At 38.9% G+C, this 24,578-nt stretch overlaps 1 protein-coding gene across 8 annotated transcripts in view; it reads right to left on the bottom strand.

The window, feature by feature from the left end:
• The window catches only part of ZNF438 (zinc finger protein 438), a 184,455-nt gene that overhangs the window by 89,294 nt on the left and 70,583 nt on the right, over positions 1-24,578 (bottom strand). For 4 of the 8 annotated variants that reach the window (XM_043479143.1, XM_043479141.1, XM_043479144.1 and 1 more), the window contains one exon: positions 5,193-5,270. The gene's annotated coding sequence lies outside the window, so the exon portion shown is untranslated. Of the gene's footprint in view, positions 1-5,192; positions 5,271-6,057; positions 6,077-18,009; positions 18,138-22,324; positions 22,438-24,578 lie in introns of those variants that run through there. The other 4 variants (XM_043479146.1, XM_043479148.1, XM_043479145.1 and 1 more) reach the window with 3 other exon arrangements.

Genomic DNA, 24,578 nt, shown 5'->3' with positions numbered 1-24,578 from the left:
ACCCAGTTTATGGTACATTGTTACACACAACACTCCTAGGAGAACAACAGTGTTTCACATATATTGAAACATGCTATCCTATCAAACCTGTTATTTTCAATTTTAACACAAATGGCAGAGTGAGTAACATTTAACTTTCCTCTTAATTCTATTTAAAGAAAACCAACAGTGAAGGGTGGGGGTTGCAGGGGGGTGGGTTGTGAGCACTGCAAAGCTCTCACTCATCTCAGAGAGACAGCTCCTTACTAGCTCTAATGGATGACAGTCACCTCGAATGGCAGGCCTAAAGCTGTCACATCTTCCAGTTTTCCAGAAAACCCAGAAATCTGGATGTGCACATTAAAGGGGTTAACAGAAAGTCCAATTTGGAACTAGTTAGAATAATACCAGTTAATAACATTATTCATGTTGAACACTGTGCAAGCCAAATGTGGTCCATAGCGATGGACCAAATTGGGCCACAGTGTCTGCTGTGTGTCTGTTCTTTGCTTCCTATGTTTCCTTTCCCTTTCTGGAGGCCTCCATCCACCACACCTAGGAAGCAGGTTCAGGGTTGGCCCTAGAAGTCAGGTGGGAGTCAGCACCTCAGGACGAGGGACCCTTTTTGGGATGTGTGGCAGATGGAGAAGAGTCCTACACATATCTGGTCCAAGGCTGACTGAGTGAAGACTTCTGTATCCATATCTGAGCACTGTTCTAATACCATCCTTCCAATGGTCTCAGCTGGTCTTCTGAAAGCATTTATCTTTAGACTTAGGGCTTTAATGGGGTAAAAGTTTGGGGTAAGCCTAGGACATGACCTTGGTACTTCCCAGGCTCACAGACACTTCACTCATAGTCTTGTCCTTATAACTTAATGAGTTCCCTACATTTCTTATCTCTTCTCTGTATACTTGAAAGAAGTGTAACTGGATGACCACTCAGAGCTCAGAGCTGTCTTTCAGTATTCACCATCCTGTAATCTATGAAAGGTGCCCAGAAACCACTTTAGAACAGCAATTCTGTGAAACCACGTTTACAAAATGTGACTTTCGTATTGGGCTTACTAAAAACTTCAAATATATAAATTGTTCTGAGAACATTAACATTACTGTTAGTCTGGTAGATCTATGACTATTCAATAGCCTTAGAATTTTCCAGGTCCTCACTGGCTACAAACATTTCTTCAGTATCTACTAGAGTCCAGACCTGTTTGATATGGTGCAGAAACGAATCATCTCTTCTGATGAGTGAAAAGGGGTCCTTGGGATGCTGCCAGGACTCTCTGCTGCAACTGAGATACCTAAATCAGGGATGAGATACCTAATTCAGGGATGTAGCTTGGCACATCATGGTGGTAGGGATTATAAAACTGACAAATGTTGTTTTGGAAGCTTTGTAGAGCAATGTTAAGATGTGAAATATCACAAAATCTGTCCAAGTCATCTCATTCAATGTTTTAAGGTTTTTATTAGTTTTTCTCTTGAATTAAAAATCTCTCATTCTTCCATGGGGTTTTATACCTATAAAATCTTACTGAAATTCACTAGATTACTCTCACAACAATCTCAAATGGTCAGTAAAATGGGTTTTAGTCCCACAGGACAGATAAGGGAACTGAACCTGAGAGTAGCTTTGGTTGTCAGTGGGGAAGGCAAACCTCACTATACCCGAATCTGCCTCCAGCCTCCAATTTCAAGTTACTGATCTTTCCCAGCAAATAGAAGGCACATGGGATTGTAGGATTAGGCTGTTTAAGTAGTGTGACGATCAGATTTGGGATTGAAACCCAGATTTATCACCGACTAGACCTCCGACCTCAGATTCATGTTTTAAACATTTCTCAAGCCCAAGTTCCTCCATTGTAAAATGGAGTGAAGATCCTAAAAGACACATAGGGAACATGGCACAGAGCAGTACTCAATAGATTTTAGTTCCCCTCTCTCCCCTTTCTCCTACAGGCTCCCTCAAGTCTAAGCAGACCATTCATCACCTGATTAAACATTTGGATGATCAGTGAAAAACCTAAGTTTTATATATTAAAAAAGTGGAGATATTGATAACACAACAATAAATTGTCACAGGCAAACAAGGCCATAGCACAGAGTGTCACAGGCAAACAAGGCCACAGCAGAAAGTGCTGTCATATAAGTCCTATTACAAAGCAGCCAAGAGAGTGGTTCTTTTTTTTTTTTTAATCCACGATGTTGAATCCTTTTTTAAAGGGGACAGGTCACATCAAAACATCTTATCTTGAATTTATTCTCTGTCATCTAATAAACAAGGCCCATTGTTGCCAAACATAGATTATTTAAAGCACACCAAAGAGATGAGAAATGTGTTCACTAACACCAGGTTTGAGACTCCTGAGTGTGGGTACCCTGGCAGCCTTCTCGTCCCACATCAGCCCCCAGGATTACCTGGTGTGTCCGTTTCACAGGAGAACTAAAATTCTAACTCCTTTCATCTCCTATCTGCTGGCTCCCCTGGGTGAGGATGGGGTGGGGGTGCTCATAGACCGACACCAGCAGGGGATGGGCCCGGAGAGGAGGTTGGGGGCTGCAGAAATGGGCAGGAGATGAGCATAAACTCAGAGCAAGGATAGCTGCTCCTGTCAGGAAGCAGGCATGGGTCTGCTACCAGAAAAATGAAGCAACTATCAAATTCAGTGCTAAAAATATTAAAGTGCATAGCATAATTTAGACTACTGCTTCAAATTTCAATGAGATGCTGGAGAATTATGTGCCAGTAAGTATGGTATATGTGACTCTGGCTGTTGGCAGAATCCCGCAGAACTGGGGTTATGTTATTGCATGTGTGGGTGGTTATTAAACACTTTATGCTTAAGCTAAAGGTCATATTCCTCCTGCACATAACTTCGGTTATGATTATGAGTTAGACTTGGTCCATGAGCGGACAATGGTCTCCTTCCATTAAATGCAAACTGGGGGAAATTACTGTATAAGTTGCCAGGCTGTGAGAGAAAAGAGATCACACTAATGAGGGTGAAGTGGTGTAATAGGTTTATAAAACAAATCACGCCAAGCTCAAGAAAGATACCGTCAACTCCCACACCTCCAAATTAAAAATGACCCCCCCATGTGACAGGAAAACTGAAGTGCTATTTACCATCCTCACCTACTGTGGGGAGGGTCAGGAGAACAAGTGCCTCCTTGCCCTCAATTCAGAGCTCATGAGAGTACCAGTGACCTAGAGCTAAATGTCTCTTATGCAAATATTGGAAACCCAAAAGCTACTGTCATGAGGGTATTTAATATGGGGGGCCCCTGCCAGAGCCCCTGCTCAGACTTCCTACTGCTCAGGCTGCCCAAGAAGTCCCTGCTTTGCTTCCAGGACATGAGAGATATGCTTCCATATCCAGAGTCAGAGGTCCTCTACAACAGCGGTCCCCAACATTCACAGCATCAGGGACAGGTTTGGGGGAAGACAATTTTTCCACAGAATGAGGCAGGCAGATGGTTTTGGGGTGATTAAACACATTACATTTATTTCTATTATTATTACACTGTGATATATAATGAAATAATTATACAGCTCACCAAAATGCAGAATCAGTGGGAGCCCTGAGCTTGCTTTCCTGAGCTCAGGCAATAATAGAAGCGGTGGGAAGAAGCTATAAACACAGATGAAGCTTCACTAGCTTGCCCGTGGCTCACCTTCAGCTGTCTGGCCTGGTTCCTAACAGGCTGCAGACTGGGACCAGTGGCCCACGTGTTGGGGATCCCCTGCTCTACAAACAGTGTGATATGTGGTGGCTGCATCAGTACTTATGAGTTAAACAATCTTGGAAGGGCAGACTGAGAAACTTAATGACTATTTATAACTGCTTTTGTGGAAAAATGTTTTCTGCATTCCAAACAACGGAATTGGACATGAACTTTGGGACCACAGTTTATTTCTGAGGCTGGGAACTGACTGTGTCTCGCTAATTACACCAGGGCCAGTGTTTTCCCAGGACAAGATGGCAGTGTGGAGGTCTGCCAGGGGGACAGGACGAGAACGAATAGTTGCCATGAATATGGACCATGTGTGTCTGTAAGGATGTAAGAGGGGAGGATGGGAGAAAAGCCCAGGCACATTCTTAATTTGTTAAACAAATACTGAGCATCATTAAAGGCTATGCTGAATGCTGTGCAAGACAAAACTATGTTAGACACAATGTTTGATTTTCTGGTCCTCATAACCTCCCTGGGAGATAAGACAGATACCAACACACACACACTGAAGTGGCAGGGTAAAATATGCTGAAACAGTGACAAAAACAAAATCCTGGCTGAAGTCAGCAGAGAGAGGGAAAGCTTGTGCTTCTAGCTGGAGTGATCAGGGGAAGTTTCGTGGAGGAGTCCACACCTGAGCTCAGCCTTGAAGGTGTGCACAAGATTTCAACAGGCAGAGGAACCAGAAAGGGAGGAGCAGGGGATATTACAGAGAAACACTAACAAAAACAGTCCAAGTCGAGATGCAGAGGCAAGAACAACAATGAGATTTCAGAGAACAGGAAGGAAGCTCAGCTGGCTAAAGATGGGGATATTTTAGGGGCTTGACTGAGGGCTCTGAATGCAGGCAAAGGCATGGATTCCATCAGCAGTGAGTGAGGAGCCACTGAAGGGTTTTAAAATTATTGGAGTGGCTCTACATGCAGATCTGTAGGGCAGCAAAAATACGACAGACAACAGAATGAAGACAAAGACCATGAGGAGGTAATTGTAATAGTTGGGATTGGTTAAGACGACACCTCAAAGCTATTTTTGGATAAATAGCTATGTATTTCAGGTTCCAGTGATAATTACTAAATATCTCCCTTTAATGATCAAGAACATAGTCAGAAAAGCCAGACTTAAGAAACTAAAAATATATTTGCTACAATGGAAAACCATTTTAGAAACACTAAGTTTGGCCCATAGTTGGGAATTGATACCTAGATGGTATCAATAAATAAAGGATGGTCGTGAGGTGCTACTCTCATTTTTAAAGTAATACCTTGAGTTTAAACATTATATTTTCAACAAGCACATGAGATTTAGCGAGTAATCATCTCTCCAATATCTTCCAAAACCAGCGATTCAATATACAAGGGAACTATAAGATACTGTGAACAATTGAGCCTTGAGAAATCATCAAAGGTGGTGAACTTAATCCTTCACATTTTAAATCAGTCTTAAGCTGGTGCTGAGCAATGTGAGCGGACTTACGTGAGTTGACTCGACTTAGCAAACGTCTTCTAAACTTCACGTTTTCAGTGTTGGCTGAGACATGGCATTCATCTTTATCTGAAAACAAATGTAATGGAAGTATGAAACTGAAAGAATTGATAGGTAGCTTACAGAAGCTAATTAGGTGACTGTACCTAAAGATCGTTAAGAGTTATATTTAGTTCTATAAAACTGATACTTATGTATAATTTAAGAACCTAAAATAAAAATTTCAAGCTATGCTCAAAGACTTCTAAACTAGGAGGTATAACACATTTTCTTCCTATGTTTTTATGTCAATCTCCTAAAAGTTCTGGAAAATAATATATTTAAGCCTGATTTACACTGGATCATTTAAAGTCTACCCACCAATCAAGCCCTATGCAGTACTACATCATGGAGAGCAGGGAGAGGTGAAGTTGAGTAAGATAAAGCTCCCATCCTCAGGAAACCCACAAACCACCAGAGACAGACGAACATGAATAACTCCACATCAAGGCAGACACAGTAAATGCTAAAAATGGTACAAAGTGCTACTGGATTTGGGGGGGCGGGGGGTGTTACTACAGGGAAAATATGTGATGGCTTTGTATTATGGACTGAACTGTGTCTTCCAACTCCTTCTCCTCCCCCCAATTAATGTGTTGAAGCCCCAATCCCCGAGAACCTCAGGATGTGGTTGAATCTAGAGATAGGGCCCTTTAAAAGGTGACTAAGGTAAAATGAGGCCTTTAGGGTGGGCCCTAATCCAATGTGACTGGTGTCCTATAGGAGGAAGTTAGGAAACACAGACACACACCAGGAAAAAGGCCACATGAGGACATGGGAGAAAGACTACATATGGACACGGCAAAATGATGGACACCTGGAAGCCAAGGAGAGACGACCCAGGGAAATCAAGCCTGCAGACACCTAGATCTCCGATGCCTAGTTTCCAAGACTGAGCAGACAAATTTCTGTCGTTGAAGTCACTGGTCTGTGATATTTTGTTATGTAGTCCTGGCAAAGTAACATACTCTGTAATGGTGACACTTAAATTCAGCTTTAAAAGAGATAGGACTTTTAGCAATCAGATAAAGGTAAGGTTTGGAAACAATATTCCAAGAAGAAACAAAAACTACTTTATTTTAGGCACAGCGGCCACAATACAGTGTGTGAGCTCAGGAAAGTCAATATGTTTCTGTAACATGAGCATAGTTTGGTGGTGAGGATGAGAAAAGTAGGTGGGGGAGGAAGAGGGAGGAAAGGCAGGAGGGAGAGAGGAACAGGAGATCCACAGACCAGCAGACAAGGACTGGACTGTGGGCTCGAGGTCCTGTTGTGAAAGGGCTGAATGCTACCTTCAGTATATGTGGTTTTATCTTGTACATAAAAAGAGCCATCAAGGGTTTTAGTAGAAAACTCATTCAAATTTATATCCTAGAAAGATGGTTCTGCTTTCAGAGTTACTACAAGAAGACTGAAAAGGCAGTGAGACCTGTTTTGTTACTACAACAGTCAGGATAAGAAGAAACCAGCGCAACTGCAATGGAATTAAAAAATCAAAAATACAATAAAAGTGTGCTTGAAAATGAGAACCAGAATAACCACCCCATCAGGTAGGTAGGACTGAGGGCTGGACCAGTTACCACCATCCAGTCAGACAGTCACAAGTGCGGCATCCTCAGCCTCCACAGACCTTGCCTTTCAATCACAACCATGTGTTGTGTGCATCCCTTTAAGAAAAGGACCACTCCTTAAAACTGTAAAAAAAAAAAAAAAAAAAAAGAAAGAAAAGAAAAGGACCACTCCAAAGACTCATCTGACTTCTAGCATCTCACCCTAGAACTTGAAAGCCCAAATAAAATCAATAAAAGCCCTACACTCATTTCCTAAAGCAGGCCCCCCGCCCCATATCTGCGTGGTCACTCTTGCTACAGCAAGTCAATAGGGAAGTCTGCTTACCTCCAAAAAGGTTTATTTATTTGACAAGCGGGCTTATCACAAAAAACTGATGTCTATCAATGAAGTCAAAGAAGAACAGTCAAAGAACAAAGCACCCTGTCTTGTGTTTTCAGAGCAGAAGGAGGACTAAGAATAACTTAACGGTTACTCATGATCTTAGAAAGAAATTTCAGGAGGGCAATAAAAGAAAACAAAAAAAATGGAAGAATTTAAAAAAAAGGAGAAATGGAATTAAATACCAAATATTATTCTTTTAAGAGGCCTTGCATAGTTTGAAAGTAAACCTGAATCTTCAATAAGAGTTACTATTTTCTTTTTAATGAGAGTAAAAAGAAGGAAAAGGGATTAATAATGAAGCAAAGTCAAGAGAAGGTAGAGTTAGCCATGTTAAGAGGCGAAACTGTTCTTCATGGTTAGAAATGGAAGAAAGGATGGGTGATGGATATAGATAAAAATTATTGTGTGTAAGGGTGTAAAATTGAGGGAGTTAAGGTCAATAGCAAGGCCATTTACTGTGATAGAGACAGGAAGGAAGTAGGGAGGGAAGGAGAGGTGGAGAAACAGTACATAAATGAAGACATATCTGAATTTAAGGGCTTTTAAAAGAAAAAAGTTAGAGAAGAGAAAGGGGCTTTCAGCATCTGAAATCTTGAAATGATTCTGACTGACAGAACAAAGCAACTTAAAGAATAATGAGTTCTGAGTATCAGAAATCTCAAAACATGAATTAGAAGACACAGATATAATCACACGGTGTGGTGTGGAGAGGACAGTTTCAAGTGTGATGTTGACATGATTGAGGAAGTTAGAGTGATGGCCCTCTTGTAAATCAACCAATAACAAGCCTTAGAAAGGGGAGATGGCAGCATAAGAGTTAGAAAAAAAAGGAACTGATGCACAAAGGTGGCACCTCGATCCCTGAATTGACATTGGAGAGCAAAGAAACACATCACCTTCCCTTTAAAATCTATAGACTTAGAAAAAAAATTTTTTTTAATTTTTCTTGAGATGGTTGTGGGGAAAAAAAATTGGCACTACCTACAAAAGCCAGGTTTAAATTTCTGGGGAGGAAAGGGAAGAAATCTGGGGATAAGATCAAAGTTATAGGGACTTCTCTGGCGGTCCAGTGGTTAAGATTCCATGCTTCCAATGTGGGGGCTGAGTTCGATCCCTGGTCAGGGAACTAAGATCTCACATGCTTCGTTCCTTTGAAAATGTTAATAAAATTGATGAATGCTTACTAAGAAAGAAAGAGAAAGCTCAAATTAACAGTATCATATTTAAAAAAAGACATATTGTTAATCTGAGCTTTCTCTAGTTTATTTGAATTTAGTTTGCACTTCTTTTTGTAGCTTTTTGAGATGGAAAATTATACCTTAAGTCGAAAACATATGCATTTAAAGTTATCCAATATTCCCTAGGTATTACTTTGTGTCTCACAAGTTTTGATACTGTTTGATATATTTTGATCACGGTTGTATTTCTTTGACCTGTGGATTATTTAAAAGCATGCTATTTCTTTTCCATGCAAATTTAGGGTTTTTTATGTTTCAGTTATATATTTCTAACTTAATTCTACTGTGGAACATATACTATATGTTATCTTTTAAAATCTGTTGAGATTTGCTTTTTGGCTTAGTACATGTCCTATTTTGGTAAAAATTCCTTGCATGCTTGAAAAGAATATGTATTCTGCAGTTGTTGGGAATAATATTCTATAAATAGCAATAGGTCAAGTTAATAACCTTGTTTAAATATTCTATCACCTTACACTTTTAACAATCACGTCAAAAATCTGCTTGTTACATTAGTGGTTGAAAGAAGGTTGCAAAATTCTCCAACTATGATTCATCTGTTTCTCCTTTTTGTTCTGTCAATTTTAGCTTTATGTATTTTCAAGTTATGCTGTTAGGAACATATAAATTTAGCACTGTCTGTCTTCCTACTGAATTGATCATTTATCATTATAGAGCGTCCCATAATTCACCCTTCTGTAAGGACTACTCTGTCTGATATTAACATATAAGATTTCCTTTAGTCAGTATTTGTTATAGTGTACCTTTTATTTTCTTCCATATCCTTTTATGTGAAATATGTCTTATGTCTTAACTATACATTGTCTTTTTAAAAAATCTAGTCCAAAAATTTCTGGTTTTAATTGGACGAAGAAGCCTATTTACATGTAATTTAATTACACTTAAAGATACTTTCATGTTATAAATTTTCTATTCATTCCTTCTGTTCTTTTTCCTTCATTTATTCTTCTTTTTTTGATATTCAATTTTTTTATTATTTTATTTTACCTTTGGTAAACTTTTTGTTTAAATATCTTTGTAATATTTCTAGCAATTATCTTAGAGATTATAAATACTTCCTTGACTTCAGATGACTTTTACCACTTCCTGGGTGTGAAAAAAAAAGTCAGTTTAAGTTCATTTACACCTACTGGCCCTTTGTTCCACTGATTTTAAATATTTTATTTCTACTTATGTTTAAAGCCCCACAAAACATTAATATTGTTGCTTTCAATGGTCTGAAATCTTTTATATTTATTCATAGGCTTCCCTAGGCTCCTCATTTTTCCTGAGGTTCTATGGCTCATCTGGGATCACTTTTCTTCAGACTGAATAACTTCCTTTAGTATTACCGCACTATGGGTCTACTTGTGATAAAATCTCCCACCTTTTGTCTAAAAACATCTTTATTCTGCCTTCATAAAAAAATACTTTTGCTGGGTACAGAGCTTCAGGTTGGCAGTATTTTTCCTTTCTACATGTATTTACAGATGCCATTCCTTAATGTTCTGATTTTAATAATGACTGTAAGCCAGTCAGCCACCAATCTTACTGCTGCTCCTTTGAAAGCAGTGGGGCTTATTTCTTTTGATTGTTTCAAGATTTTTTCTTTATAGCTGGTTTTCACAAGTCTCACCAAGTTGTACATAGGTGTGGTTTTCTTCATATTAATATTGCTTGGGGTTCACTACGTTTCCTGTGCTCCTTGAATTTGTGGATTGCTATCTTTAATCAATTTGGAAAACCTTTGGTCATTATCTTCTCAAATATTGCTTTTCTCATTCTCTCCTCCGGGGACTCCAACCACATGTATGTCAGATGAAGTGACTTGATCCTATGTCTCCTAAGCTGTTTTGTTCTTTCCATTCTTCTTGCTTTCTGAGATTGTACATTTTCCCACTGAACTGTCCTTTAGTTCACCAGTTCTAGTTATGTATTTTTTGTTGCACCTACTTTGCTCTTAAACTCAAATCTTAATTTCAGATGTCATATTTTTCAGCCCTAGGATATCAATTTGATTATTTTTTAATATTTCCACCTTTCTATTAATACTGTTCATCTTTTCATCCATTTTCCTAATTGCTTCCTTTATTTCCTTTAGCACATTTACAACAACTATAAAATCTTTGGTAACTCCTAGATCTATATCACTGGCGGATCTGCTTCTATTATCTTCTTTGAACATATATATATATATACTTTTTTTTTTTAACTTTTCACATGTCAAATAACATTTTACTGTATTCTCAATATTTTGAATGTAATAGCCATAAAACTGTGGCTGACATTATTTTCTCCCAGTGAAGGTCCATCCTTCCCTCTACTAGACTGGTAGGGTAAGGAGCTGTTCACTTCAATCTAATTATCTTACTTCTGGTGTAAAACGTCTCAAAGGTGAAATTAATTGTGTTTATTGCAGCTGCACCCTAACCCTACCATGCAGAGACTGTCTCCTAAGCACTGCAGGACTGCAGGAGACATCACTGCATATTTCCAGCTCAACTTCCCATCTTCCCATTCTGTCCCAAGGCTCGGGAAACAACCTATGGGGAAAACCAGCTGTGTGTCTAAAGCCTCCCTAGGGTCCAGTTCAATATGCCAGACTATGTGATCATCAAAACTTCCATGGTTTCTCTTTCCCCTCATAGAGTCTCACTTATGCAGCAAGCTTGATCCTTGGCCAGTGTTCATTTTGAGCAAACACACTCAGGAAAGAGGACTTCTAGCAGTCTCACCTCAAAGATGCTCTTCCATTTCTGTTACTTCAGTTCATTTAGTATTCTTTCCATTCATAGCTCTAAGGTCTTCAAAAATATGACTCTGCTTGAGTGACACAAATATTTTTAAACTCCTCCCATCGAGAAGTGGGTACACATATTACTTCCCAAGCTTTGAATCTGAATGGCCTCTTTAACCAATAAAATGTGGTGGATATGACAAGACACCAGTTTTTGGGTCTAGGGCTTACGAGACATGGACAATTTTAACCTCCTATATCTAGGAATATATGGAAGGCACTGAACTGCCACTAAAGAGAGCCAACTAATCTGATCAGTTAAAAAAAAAAACCAAAAAACAGCTTTTGTTTTCACCAATTTTTCTCCATTATTTGTCTGTTTTATAATATCCTATTTTATTGATTTCTATTTCTTGTTTACTACCTTCAACTTACTCTGGGTTCATTTTGATTTTCCAGCTTCTCAAAGTGAAAGCTTAGATAACTGGTTTTAGACCTTTCTTCTTTTTTAATATTTGTATCTTAAAGCTATACATTTTCCTCTAAGCACAGCTTCTGCTGCATAAATATTGTTCACATGTGTTTTCATTTTTCATTGAGTTAAAAATATTTTCTACTTTTTCTTGTGATTTCATGGAACCATGCTTTATTTAAAAGTGTACTATTTAATTTCTAAATATTTGGGGAAGGAATTTTAGATATTCTATTGCTATTCATTTCTAATACAATTTAGAAATAGTGAAAGAACATGTCCTGCATAGTTTTAATCTTTTAAAATATATTGAGACTTGTTTTATGATCCAACATATGACCTACCTTGATGAAAATTTCATGTGTACTTGAAAAGAATGTGTATTCTTCTATTGTTGACTGCAAGATTCTATAAATGTCAATTAACTCCAACTGGTTAACAGTGTTGTTCCAGATTTCTTTTTTATTAATATTCTGCCTACTTATAAATCAAATGCTGAGAGAGAAGTGTTTGAGACTAACTACAACTGTAGTTTTGCCTATTCATCCTTTATGTTCAAGGATAACAAGGCAGTATATGTCCACTCCGCTTATTTAAAATATATGCAGAGTACATCATGCAAAACACCAAGATGGATGAAGCACAAGCTGGAATTAAGACTGCCAGGAGAAATATTAATAACCTCAGATATGCAAATGACCCACCATCCTTATGGCAGAAAGTGAAGAGGAATTAGAGACTCTTGATGAAGGTGAAAGAGGAGAGTGAAAAAAGTGGGCAAAAAACTCAACAATCAAAAAATGGCTCTATACCAGCCTAGAGAGGTGGGATGGGGAGGGAGATAGAAGGGAGGTTCAAAAGGGAGGGGATATATGTACACCTATGGCTGATTCATGTTGGAAGTTTCACAGAAAACAACAAAATTCTGTAAAGCAATTATCCTTCAATAAAAAATAAATAAATTTTTAAAAATTGGAAAAAAAAACCCCACAAAGACCACGAGCATCCGGTCCCATGACTCCATGGCAAACAGATGGAGAAAAATTGGCAGATTTTATTCTCTTGGGCTCCAAAATCACTTTGGACAGTGACTGCAGCCATGAAATTAAAAGATGCTTGCTTCTTGGAAGAAAAGCTATGACAAATCTAGGCAGCGTATTCAAAAGCCGAGACATTACTTTGCTAACAAAGATCCGTAGAGTCAAAGCTATGGTTTTTCCAGTAGTCCTGTATGGATGTGAGAGTTGGACCATAAAGACGGCTGAGCACTTAAAAAAAGATGCCTTCAAATAGTGGTACAAGAGAAGACTTTTGAGAGTCCCTTGGAGAGCAACGAGATCAAACCAGTCAATCCTAAAGGAAATCAACCTGAATATTCATTGGAAGGACTGATGCTGAAGCTGAAGCTCCAACACTTCGGCCACCTGATGCAAAGAGCCAACACATCAGAAAAGACCCTGATGCTGGGAAAGACTGAAGGCAGCAGGAGAAAGGGATGACAGAGGATGAGATGGTTGGATGGTATCACTAACTCAATGGACATGAGTTTGAGCAAACTCCAGGAGATGGTGAAGGACAGGGAAGCCTGGTGTGCTGCAGTCCGTGGGGTCGCAAAGAATCAGACATGACTGAGCAACTGAACAACAACATCCTTTATGTTCTGTCAATTTTTACTTTAAGTATTTTGAAGCTCTGTTAATGGACTCATAGATATTTAGGATTGTTATGTCTTTTTGATAAATTGATTCATCATTATGAAGTATCTCTCAATATTGCTACTAATAGTCTCTGTTTTGAAGCCTATGTTGTAATTAATATAGCCAATCCAGTTTTCTTAGTGATTAGTGTTTGCATGGCATATCTTCTTCACTTCTTTTACTTATAACTTGTGTTCATATTTGAATAGGATTTCTTGTGAACAGCATGTAGTTAGTAGGTTTTGCTTTTTTATCTAGCCTGATGATCTGTCTTCAGAGCATTTAAACCATTTATATGTAATATAACTATTTACATGGCTGAATCTGAAATAATCATCTTGCTATTTTCTAATTTAGTCTTTGTTTCCTTTTCGCATTTTTTCTTGCCTTATCTGTGACTGAATATTTTTTAATATTTCACTTTATTTTCCTTGTTGGCTTATTAGATGTACCTGTTTCTTTTGCAGACTGAATATTTTTTAGTATTTCACTTTACCTTCCCTGTTGGCTTATTAGATGTACCTGTTTCTTTTGCAGTTTTATTGCTCTGGTGTTTAAACTATAGAGCTTTAACTTACCACAACTTAAGTTTTAATAATATTTTGGGCTTCCCTGATGACTCAGACAATTTTATCACTTCATAAATAAGAATTTTACAACAGAAGATACCTATTCCTTTCTTCCTGTCTTTTGTGCTACTGTTACCATCATTTAACTATAGTAAGACTGTCATCCTGCAGAAGGTAGGTATAGGCACTCTGGCTGACAGCCTCAGCCAAAATTAGCTTTTGAATGATTCTTATCAAAGTACCAGAAATGTAAATATGAAGCTGTCTCAGAGCCTCGCAACCAGCTCATCCTTCAGCTGAATGCCACCAACTAACCTCAGCTGATGCTACATGGAGAAGAATAACCACCAGCTGAGCCTGCCCTTTGCACTGACTTACAGACTGTGAAGTACAGCAAAATGACTGTTTTCCTAAGACTGTAAGTTTTTGGGTAATTTATAACAGAATTAGATAACCATAACAGACACTAGGACATGGAAGTGGGGGCTCTGTAATAAAAATCTTAAAATACTGACATTGGCTTTGGGACCAAGTGGTGAGCAGAAACAGGGAAGTCCTTAAAAACACTGTTAATGAAAGCCTGAAGGACTTTAGTGAAAATGTTAACAGATGGAGAAACGACAAGCCCTCTTACACGGTGGTGGAAAATGTGTAACACTATTCCTTGCATAAAATAGAAAAGAGAAAACGTGCCCAATAAAGTGGTAGATTTGGCTAAGGAGATTGCCAGGCAGAAGAGTGAAAGTATTAGTCTCTTTCAGCCTAGTGTAATACAGGATGCAAAGAGAAAGATAAGTTAACAAAAGAACTCTTCCATTTTCAAGCAGAATTTAGAGCTAACAAAAGAACCATTTCACTTTCAGAAATTTAAGGAGCCAGGACTTGCTCTTTTCAAAAACAAAATATTTTCTCATCCCCATTCTTCCCAGACAGAAAACTAAGATATAGCTTCAAAGTAAAAAGTCAAGTTTAGGCCTCTGTCAGTAAAGCATGGTTTCGGGATAAAAAATTCTAGAGTATGACTGTAAAATGCCATCATGATTACATGTTGTATCTAATTCAGTTCTAAGAATGTTAAGAGTGTGCCTCGTAAGACTATCTTTTCTAGATAAAAAACCTGTAGGAATCTTGAGGGTGTCCCTCTTGGACTTTTTCAAATAGAAAAAGCTTCACAGAATCTTATGGGTATCATCTTATAACACCTTTACTCATAGTCTGAAGTAGAAAAAAACATTATCTCAAAACAAATGTGAATGTGGCTTCTGTGTAACAGAGCGGACTATAATCTGATACACAGGAATTTCACAAAGCTTTTAAAAGAATTATGTCAGATAGGACTGACAGGAGCAGAAAGAGAGAAAAACTGAAAAGATGCTTCTGAACTCTCAAATTCCTACAAGCAGGAAGCAAGGCTGGCAAGATTACCCAGTTGTAAACATGAACCATATCTTATATAAAATGATAGATGACTCAGAGTTGCTAGGGTGAAGTCAGGAGTCATTGATAATCATTTCCAGGGGAGTAAAAATAACGCTAGTAAAGAAATGACAGCATTAGGATTTCAAAATTACTATGAACCAGTGAAAGCTATGCACCTCTTGCTTCCTGATTCTGAATGGAAATGCTTACTGCAGTGATTCTATGCCTGCCTCTCTAATATGTGCTGAATAAATAACTTGTCTTTTGAGGCAACTACACCAGGCGAGCTTCCTGCACGTTCAGACCTGACTTAAATGACAAGGTCCTGGACCTGAAGCTTGAGAGTAAAGCCATAGAGGGATGGCAACTTCGGATTCTCGGAAGGGGCTGAGTACATTTAGAATACAGGAGGAATGTAAATCATCTGTGGCCAAGAGGGTGAACTGTAGTAGACTAAGATGGCCACAAATTCTGATACCTCTTCCACTGAGAGGCCACTCTATGACCCATTCTCACTGAAACGGGGAGGGCCCTGGCACTGCTTTGACCAACACAATATGGTAGAAGTGATGTGGGGCCAGTTTCCAGTTTTAGACCTTCCTCTATAGCACTTCCCTTCCTATCTCTTGGAAAATTCTCTCTAGGTGTCCTAAGCCACAACAGGACAAGTCTGACTCCCTTGAGACTATGCTAAAAAGGTCATATAGACACATCTATCTTTGTCCACACACCATATATGTGTGTAAAGATATCCTAGATTCTCCAGAGCATCTAATCCATCTACCAAATGAATACCATCCAGTGATCTTAGTCAGTGCAATGTAGAATAGAAAAATTACCCAACTGAGACTTGTCTAAACTCCCAACCCACAGAACCATGAGCTATCCAGAACAAACCATTCAGTGTTGGGGCAATTAATTATATAATAACAGATCACTAAAATAATGTTACTTTGTAATTTACTTAGATTGTTGCGGGACTCACAATGTCCTGTGTCTCCCCTCTACTACCAAACTGGAAAAGGAAGTCTAAACCCAGATCTTATTCAGAAGTAATTTGCAAAGTTCATTACAACGTACAATTATTTGTTAGAGATAAAAAGGCCAATATTCTCAGAGATACTATAAAGCAATTTTCCAAAAATGACAAACTTCAACCAAGTTACTGCAATGAAAACCAACCATTTTCATCTTACTAAATAAGCTACTGTTTGTATATAATCAAGCCAAAACATGCACACACAGGTTGTCCTTTAGTTCATTTAACAAATGCTTATTTAGACACTTACTCATGATTAAAACACGACGAGAATTATAAATATAAAATTAATACCATTTGTAGTAGTCTCAAGCAGTGATTTAAAAAGAGAACATAAAGAAATACTGGTGTATTAAGATAAATTATGAAGTATAGACCAGGTAGTAGCTGTTACTAAGGGGATAACACACATATATATACACAAACACACATATATGTGTATGTGCATGTTGACATTCATATCCTTATAAATGCAAGAGTACCTGGTACCAGTATGTGTGCATATGCGCATGTGTGCTCAGTCTCTTTGCAATCCTATGGACTGTAGCCCATCAGGCTCCTCTGTTCATGGGATTCTCCAGGTAAGAATACTGGAATGAGCTGCCATGCCTTTCTCCAGGGTGTCTTCCTGACCCAGGGACTGAACCCACACCTCCTGCATCTAATGCACTGAAAGAGGATTCACCTGATTCTCATTCAGGCCTCTCAGCCCATAACCATTCTGATGGCCTTAAGCTGACTGGCGTAAAGCTCCTATTCATGGAGAAGCCTAGACTTGAGGTGGCAGGACCAAGGTCGTGCACATCTTTGCAGAACGCATGGTACCAGGCACGATGCTGTGTGTGTCATCATTCTCTAAGTATCTCTAGGTATTTGTCCACTGATTAACATTACTATTCAGTGCTCTAGGATGGTCCTAAGGTAAGGAATAACTATTTGGGAGAAAATATAAGCATTTTTCCATCATTAGAATAACAAATGGGCTTATTGGTTTTAGGCAATATTAACAGACTATAATTTAAGTAATTTGTGACTAAATGTCATTTTTCTCTATGACTGAGCAGTGCCACAGTTAGCCAGCCAGGTGGAAAAAGCTCTTAAGGACTTGGACATAGACTGTTGTGAGGAATTAACTGTCTAATAACAAAAAACTCTGAACAGGATCTATCATTAGAGACTAATAGGAAAAGTGAGAGTTAAACTATTAGACACGTGCTTAATGACACACGTACAAAGCAATTCAGAATCTACAAAAGTAATGTCTACTTCACATTTATTCAAACAAACCTCTACTGAAAGCCGTCCATGTGACAGGCTACCTCAGGCTCTGGGGAACTGAAAGGAGAATGGGAAACAACGACGAGTCACACTGGATTTCTAAGGCAGATCCAAACAGAATCAATCTAAAAACTCCTCTACCTGCCTCCATGGGAAACCACAGATAAGGTGTATAAAAAGTATTTTATCTCACTACCTGAAGCCATGCAAATAGTCTACTTTGGCCTAAACACCAGCAAACTTTAATTATCCTAGAAACTCCTTCAAAGAGGCATTGTTTCATTTCTGTCCCTCCCTGAATCCTTAGGTTCCCAAGTTGGTGGGTGGGAACATGGCAATGTGCTCCAAGCAACAGGAGCAGACTTACCCTGAGCTGTGTTAGAGGGAAGCTCTCAGGGATGAGGCCAGGGCTGGAATAGGTACTCTGTGTCCCTATCCATCAGTAGCTGCTGACATATACAGTGCTTCACAGGAACATGTCATTTGCTCCCAAAACTTTAGGGGGAAAGGAAAAAATAGAAAATCTTTTGCCAACCACAAAAATGCACGTTTAAAAAGTTGTGGAACAAAAATGAGCTGCTGTATACTTTAAAAACCAGATAAAAAGTAGAAAATAAATACCACCCTACACTCAGCTACTACCTCCTGAATTGAACTGAAGCAGAAATGTTGCCATTTCAGCTAAATGGCTTTACATGAGGTAACTTAAAACACTCTACCGATCACGTAAGCTAAAAGTAAGATGGTGGCATCAAAATTTACCCTTTTCCAATCAGAACTCACTTTTCAAATGTGCTTTTAGAAGGAAAAATGTAATCTTCACTAGATCCAAAGGGCTTTCGTTCACCTAGAAATTCACCAGTTCAGGAATCAGAAGATTTTTAAATCTAATTTGACAACAGGTTTGGTTGTTGGCTGCTAATGTGAATTTTAAAACTAATCCGTTAGTGCTCTGTTCTTGTTTTAAATCAAAGGCATTTCTTCTGGGCTGCAAATTAATGAGAACAGCTAGCCTATCGCATGGACCAAGAAGAGGTTTCTAATCTTTAGAAGCAGGAGGTCCGCCTACATACATGATCACCTGGGACAAACTTGGCTAGCGCAAGCTGGTGAGAAGGTTATAGGAGCCTGGGAATGTTTAACATCAAGAGAGGAATTACAGCTCAGTAAGATCAGAGGGAATTACACAGGAAATGTGAACAGTAACCCTTTCATATCTCCATGCCCGCTCCCACTGCCTGTGTGATAAATGAGGTCCTGCAGCCACCCAGCTATGTGCATACACAAGCCAACCGCAGAGGGGGCCTGGGAAAAAGCCATTTTATACACACGCACACAGACACACACACACGGCACAGCATAAATTTATGATGACATGATAAAATCACGTCCCTCCAGAAAAAAAGCCTTTAGCCTTTCTAACTGCCACATATGCACTCCATCACTGCCTTATCCAACAAGGGCCCTAAGTAAAAGTCCCAAAGAAACTTGAAGAATCAGGCGGGGGTGGGGAGGATGGAAGATTTGGCAGACTCTTCACAAGTAGGGAAACGTGGCTCCTCTGAAGCTGACCAAACAAACAGGTCTCCACCCTGGCTTATGTTTAAACATCTTGTTCCTAGTCAGTCTGTAGGGAAAACATTCTTTCCACAATAAATAATATGCAATCAAATCGGAAAATTCTTACCCCATCCTTTATCTACTCTCTGTAGAAGTTTCTTCTGTACTATAAGCCAGAAGCTTAGAGAATTCAACTGACTGCAAACTCTTTTTTTAAAGAGTTGCTTAGGTATAGTCAAGGCACGTTAAAATATTTCTAGTTGCTAATTATGGAAAAGCAAGTGTGACTTGCAGATTCTGGACTTCTTCAGAGACCCCCCTGGTTAGGATCTCAAGAAGCGAAGCTACTCTAGCCACAACTGCCTCTGAGAAAGGAGGAAATGTTCAGCTGCTATAAATAGGTGAGTCTGAAAGAGATTCATTAAAAAATAAAACAACAACAACCAACCAAAAAACCCCATGCTGCTCAAGACAGTAAGAATACATAGGGGGAATAAAATAAAATGAAGGGGAAAAGTGCTATCTTCAGTAGGCTAAGTCTAAAGTATGGAATGGAATTTTACAGGTTACTCTGAAATAAGATTTCACTGGCATAACCAGGTTAGGGACGGTTTGTCACAAAGAGTAGGTCAAGAAATCAATGAAAGTGAATACACAGATGACAAAGCAAATCACCAATGAAAATTAAAAGGCTTGGGTTTTTGGAACTATCCAGAAGAGGGAACAGTAAAACCAGAGAATTTTTTTTTCAGCAATGTGCCTCCTTCAAAGCACACATATTTTTCTCAAGCAGCAAACTATACCAGTAGTGATCCAGTATGGTGACTGGGGGGCTTTCCTGATGGCTCAGTGGTGAAGGATCTGCCTGCCAATGCAGGAGATGTGGGTTCCACTCCTGGATCAGGAAGATCCCCTGCAGAAGTAAATGTCAACCTGCTCCAATCTTCTCACCTAAAAAAATCCCAGGGACTGGCAGGCTACAGTCAAAAGGGTTACTCGAAAGGGTCACAAGGAGTCGGACACAAACACACACACACTGAATGGCAGGTCACACACACACATGCAGGACACACACACATGCAGGACACCCACACACACAGGACACACACACACACAGTGAACGGCAGGTCACCCAAAGAGCAACTGAGATTTTCACAGCTTCTAAGCAAGGATCAGTTCCCATCAGAGCCAAGACCAAATGGAAAGTCAATGGCACTCTCTCCTCATCCAGAATTGAGAGCTGACTTGGAAGGTCTCTTCATCATTTTAACTCCATGTCTCCTTCTGACAAACATAAAAACCTCACGCCCTCTTTGAATGTTGAGATTTGAGGATAATTTAAGTATTGCAACCAAAAAGAAGACACAGCAAGGTAATTTCTGGTCATTTTTTCAAACCATGTTCTACTGCAACAGAATTTATTAACAAATACTTTTCTATATAGACATATTAATTAACACCTGTTAACTTTTCAAGACAAAAAAAAAAAGGCCAAAATGTTTACAAACACTATATATTAATGACAATGAAAAGATATTTACTGGGACACTGGGTATGTCTCTTCTCTTTGAGTTACTGCAGATGATCTTTTCAACTCTTAACACTAGGCCTGAAGAAATGCTGGCTGTACTTCAAAATTTGTTTAGGCCTTCCCTGGTAGCTCAGACAGTAAAGAATCTGCCTGCAATGTAGGAGATTTGGGTTCGATGCCTGGGTCAGGAAGATCCCCTGGGGAAGGGAATGGCTACCCACTCCAGTATTCTGGCCTGGAGAATCCCATGGGCAGAGAAGCCTGGTGGGCTACAGTCCATGGGGTCGCAAAGAGTCAGACATGACTGAACAACTAACACTTTCACATTGAGCAATAGGGCCCCAGCTTCCACCCTGAAGATCACAGAGCTCTGATACAGTGCTCTCTTCCATGGAATAAAGGACAGAGGAAAGCAGGTTACATTCTCAGGACAGAGGAAACAGTGAGAGGCAAACTGCAGATGACCTCGACAACAGTTCAGATGACAAAATGATAGAAGTATCATGCGATATTCACACATTCACACAACGCATCACAATGTATAAGACACTTCATGTAATTTTACCCCACAACATCACTAAGTGGATGTTAAGGAGAGGAGTGCAGCAAAGGATGAGATGGTTGGATAGCGTTACCGATTCAATGGACATAAACTTGGGCAAACTCTGGGAGATAGTGAGGGACACAGAGGCCTGGCGTGCTGCCGCCTATGGGGTCACAAACAGTCAACACGACTTAGCAACTGAACAACACAAGTGGATATTATTACCATTTGATTGAAATATCACAAAGAGGCCTTTTCAAGGTTCCCCAGCTAGTTGAGCAGCAGAGCTGAGATCTAAACCTTCTGATAGCTGTCCCAGATAGTAAAGATCTTTATTTTGTCAAGAAATTTTGAAAATATCTTTATCCAAACTCTAAAGTCAGAGTACACATAATAAGCAGAATTTTTTTTTTCTCAACCCACCCAACAACCACTCCCTGTCTACAAACTGCCATAAAAATGATTAGTTTCTGCAACTGTAACCTTTTACCAGGATGGCTAAGAGCACAATGAAAAGCATCTTTCAAAATTTAACCTCTGTATATACCCTATGACTGATTCACATTGATGTATAGCATAAACCAAAAAGCAACTATCCTTCAAGCAAAAACAAATTAATTTTAAAAAAAAATCCTGCTCACACCTAGGACTTGTATCCTATAACTGACCCCTAAATAAGGACATCATCACAGGCATGGGCTCTGAAAATCATTAACTACTGAGGAAATGTCTGGGGTGTCTGTTCTTCATTTAGTATGAGTCAAACATGACACATGTACTACCGGCTCATGCCTGAAAGGTGAGCACACCCCCAGCCTCTGGCTTAGCAGAGACACCTACCTCTGGGACTGGCTGGAGAGACCAATGGCACAGAAGAAAGAATCTCACAGAAATAAATGTTATATTCGTAACAATTAAAAGCAATCATTCTGTTTTATTTTTGAAGTTGTACTAAAGAATGATGATTAAATTACATTAGTAATTTAATGTAAATGTGAGACAGAATAAAGTTGGAATTTTACTCAAATAAAACCAGTTTTTACTCACCTCTGAAGTTTATTATGAAGACTGGGAGACAAAACACATGAAAGATGCTAAATATCTTGCCTAGCACATAGTAACTACTCAGTAAATGTCAGCTGTGATCAGCAACATTACTGCTGTTAAAAACAAAAGATATAATGGAAGGTCACACTTAAGTGAACCAGCAAAACATAATACATTTGTGGGTTATTTTTTAACATCTACACAAAACACAAGTATCTTTTCTAGACATACATGTATATAAGTATTCAGAACAAGATTTGGAAGAATAAATGGCAAGAGATGACCCTGGCACTGAGATGGTCAAAGGTAACTTAAATCTGATGTGTAAGGCTTTAAAAAAAAATTATGTATGCCTTGCATCAATAAAATTAATTTTTAAGAAAGCAAAATAGAATAATAAAATTATACAAAGTATTATTGTATTCTCTTCAATTGCACAGCTGATTTCAGTATTACATGAAAAAGTTTATTTTATTTGTAGATAGGGTCCAAGTGAGGTTCTAAAGCTCCTGTTCTTTACTAACACCATTCAAGCTTTATATCACAGACTGCTTTCAACAATGTTCCTAATGATAGTCATGTTCACTACACTAAAAATAACTGTCTGTGCAAAAAAAAAAAAAAAAAAATCTTCCTTACAATTTTCTTAACTTTTAAAACCATTCAATGTACTTAATTAAGATCCAAGGAGGCTTTCAATATCCAAGAAGTCATACATCAAAACAGCTTTACATGAATGATACCTTTTTTGCCTCACATTTTGTGTGTGTTTATATCTCATAAACCACATACAGAAAGTCAAGTTGCGGATTCATTTTAAGGCCAGAGTTGCCTACTTAAAACCATCATAACAATTTCCAATGTCTTGAGGGTTGCTCTAATTAAAAACCTCTCCTCCTAGGCTCTTCCTAACTTCTAATTCTTTGTCTGTACCATTTTGATGCTGGTTTGAAAATTCTAACTTTCCTTCTCGTTCACAATCATAACTTTGACTTTTTCATCCCATTCTTCTTCCTCTAGATCACCTAAATGGGAGCCTATAAATTGTACACAAACCAGGTCACAAAAGCTCTTATTAACTTCCTCAGAGGAGCAAATAGCAGGCCTCCTGTGGTTCAGGCATGGAAGGACCACAGGCCCAACCAGCTGGGACCCTGCAATTTACAAATCCAGCTTATAAATTAAAGACCTCTAGTGCTGTAAAAAGGGACAGACATTTCAACAGATGAGAAGACAGAGAAAGCAGCCTCTTATTTGACCAGGAGGGCATTAGGCTGAACAGAAATCCACACCTCAAGTTTGTGGGAGGCAATGTGATCTCTTTTAGATATATTTATAATTCAAGTAAGCCTTTCTCTGTAAATAAATGGGGGAGAGTATTTGATCAAAAGGGATCTTCCTATAATTTCAAATAAAAAATTATAGGTATAATTTGTATACTTTGTATGTACATACTGTGAAAATCCTTAAAGAGATGGGACTATCAAACCACCTTACCTGCCTCCTAAGAAACCAGTAGGCAGGTCAAGAAGCAACAGTTAAAATCAGACATGGAACAACAGACTGGTTCAAAACTGAGAAAAGAGTATGTCAAGGCTGTATGCTGTCACCCTGCTTATTTAACTTATATGCAGGGTAACATCATGTGAAATGCCAGGCTGGATGAAGCTTAAGCTGGAAACGAGATTGCTGGGTGAAATATCAATAACCTCAGATATGCAGGTGACACCACCCTTATGGCAAAAAGCGAAGAGGAACTAAAAAGCCTCCTAAAGAGGGTGAAAGAGGATAGTGAAAAAGCTGGCTTAAAACTCAACACTCAAGAAATGAAGATCATGGCATCCATCCCATCACTTCATGGCAAATAGGAGACAGTGGAAACAGTGACAGATTTTATTTTCTTAGGCTCCAAAATCACTGCAGATAGTAAAGATGCTTGCTCCTTGGAAGAAAAACTATGACAAACCTAGACGGTGTATTAAAACACAGAGACATCACTTTGCCAACCAAGGTCCGTCTAGTCAAATCTATGGTTTTTCCAGTAGTCAAGTATGGAGAGCTGGACCATAAGGAAGGCTGAGTGCCAAAGAACTGATGCTTTCAAATTATGGTGCTGGAGAAGATTCTTGAGAATCCCATGGGCTGCAAGGAGATCAAGCCAATCAATCCTAAAGGATATCGACCCTGAATATTCATTAGAAGGACTGATGCTGAAGCTGAAGCTCCAATACTTTGGCCACCGGATTCCAAGAGC

The sequence above is a fragment of the Cervus canadensis genome, chromosome 10 (genome assembly GCF_019320065.1).
Source record: "Cervus canadensis isolate Bull #8, Minnesota chromosome 10, ASM1932006v1, whole genome shotgun sequence".
Lineage (NCBI taxonomy): Eukaryota > Metazoa > Chordata > Mammalia > Artiodactyla > Cervidae > Cervus > Cervus canadensis.
The sequence above is the reverse complement of the archived record's forward strand: the minus strand, read 5'-3'. Positions and strand labels throughout refer to the sequence as shown.